This window comes from Mobula birostris, chromosome X, assembly GCF_030028105.1.
Source record: "Mobula birostris isolate sMobBir1 chromosome X, sMobBir1.hap1, whole genome shotgun sequence".
NCBI classification, from domain to species: domain Eukaryota; kingdom Metazoa; phylum Chordata; class Chondrichthyes; order Myliobatiformes; family Myliobatidae; genus Mobula; species Mobula birostris.
The window spans coordinates 19,151,719-19,153,928 of NC_092402.1; the positions used below are offsets into that span (position 1 = coordinate 19,151,719).

General features: G+C 39.3%; 1 non-coding gene across 1 annotated transcript; it reads left to right on the forward strand.

Moving 5' to 3' along the window:
- The first annotated feature begins 1,119 nt into the window (after positions 1-1,119).
- trnac-gca (transfer RNA cysteine (anticodon GCA)) lies at positions 1,120-1,191 on the forward strand. The gene has a single exon. It is a non-coding gene; the product is annotated as a tRNA-Cys (tRNA).
- Positions 1,192-2,210: the final 1,019 nt, after the last annotated feature.

Consider the following 2,210-nt stretch of genomic DNA (forward strand, 5'->3'; position numbering starts at 1 on the left):
CATTTAGGACTTGCCCAATTCCAATAAGTAGATTATTTTTGTCCTTAAATCATTGCTCTTTGTGGGACTTTGCTGTGCATAAAATAGATGCCCTGTCTCCTAAATTAGATCATAAGCACATATTGTAAAAAAAATCATTGCGTGTAAAGAAATGTTTTGTAGTTTGAGTTCATTGTCAAACATAGTACATACAGGCCCTTGGGCCCACAATGTTGTGTCAAACTTTTAACCTGGGTTCCAACATCTCCGTAGATCTACATTGATGCAATTATGAAGAAGGCACAAAAGGAGTTTGAGTTTTGGCATGCCACCAAAGATTCAAGCATATTTCTACAGACGTGCCGTGGACAGCTTTCAAAATGGTTGCATCACTGTTTGGTATGGAGTGGCCGCTACACAGGATTGGAGGGATGTAGCATGAGCAGCAGCCTCCCCAGCATTGAGGATATCTTCAAAAGGTCCATCACCCAGGGCGTGATCTCCTCTCATTACTACTATCAGAGAGGAGGTGTAGGAGCCTGAAGACACACTCACAACATTTTAGGAACTGCTTCTTCCCCTCAGCCATCAGATTTCTGAACACAATGAACCAACCCATGAACCCACACCATTTTTGCTCTCTTTATGCAATAATTATTTAATTTATTTTAAAATGTATTTCCTATCATAACTTACAGTATTCTTTATGTATTACAATGCACTGCTGCCACAAAACAACAAGTTTCACAACGTAGAGTATATCAGTGGTAATATACTTGATTCTGATTCTGATTCTACTCCTAGGTTAATCTAACCCTTCCCTTCCACATTGCCCTCCATTTTTCTATCATGCATGTGCCTAGCTAGGAGTGCCTTAAATGCCCCTAGCATATCCGCCTCTACCACTACCCCGGTAGTGCATTCCACGCACTTACTCGTCTCTGTGTAAAACACCTGCATCTGACATCTCCATCTATAGTTTCCTCCAATCACCTTAAAAGTATGCTCGCTTGTATTAACCATTTACAAGATGAGATCAGATGATTTTAAATCTGTGACTTAATCATTCATAGAATTACTGGGCTATCTTTATTCAAGTAAAACAGATTCCTGAATTCTGCAACCATTTAACATTGTGTAGGGGGTATAGCTCAGTGGTAGAGCATTTGACTGCAGATCAAGAGGTCCTCAGTTCAAATCTGGGTGCCCCCTTGCCTTCTTTTAGCAGACACAGTGAGATGAAACCAAATAACATTTTCCCAGTAAAATAGAGCTACAGATCAAGATAATTTTGAAAAATATAAGGGTTGAAGCCATTCTGGGAGTTGTTAACCCAAGCCATCTGATTGCATCTGATTCCGAGAGTCATCCATGTATGATTGATTTCATGGACTACGTGAGGAGGAATTATCTCCATTGGCTTATAAACAGAAACACTGACTTAGATAACTGAAAGTTTTGTTGGAGGTGAGATTGTGAAAATACTTCATATAGCAACTGCTGTGATTTGCAGTCCAGTACCTAAGCAGAGCTAGAAATGCATCCTGTACAGGGAATAAGTTGCACCTTACGCACAGGGGAATTGAATTTGTTCCACATTTCCTACAAAGTAAACAGTACTAGCACAATTAATGCAGACAAGCTCACATTTAAGTAGTTCTTTTGATGTCTTTTTCAGACAACCAAAATATTTTACACCCAGAGAAATTATTTTGTTGCACGGCCACATCTGTAATATAGAGGCTACCTCCTGCATACTGGAGGAGGCCAATATAAAAAGCACCTCCACCTTGATAACAGGTAGTTCAAGCTTCTCAACACATCACCGGCTCCAGCCTACCCACCATCCACTCTGACCACCACTACTTTATCATTTCCTGTCAGTCACCTTATGTATAGATACCTAGTGTCACTTTATGGACATACAATCTATGTATATAAGCTATCTTATGTATTTATATTTATTGTGTTATTTATTATTGTGTTCTTTATCTTATTGTGTTTATTTTGTGCTGCATTAGATCTGGAGTAACAATTATTTCATTCTCTCTTACACTTGCGTACTGGAAATAACATGAAACAATCTTGAATGAAACAATACTAACTCTGATGGATAGCTCATGCCATCGAGATGCCTAACTCATGTCTTCCCAAACAGATCCTTTACTTCCTGTTGAAAGAAGGTCTGTGAGCCCCTGGTGGGCAAAGGCAATGCTTCAAAGATAACATCA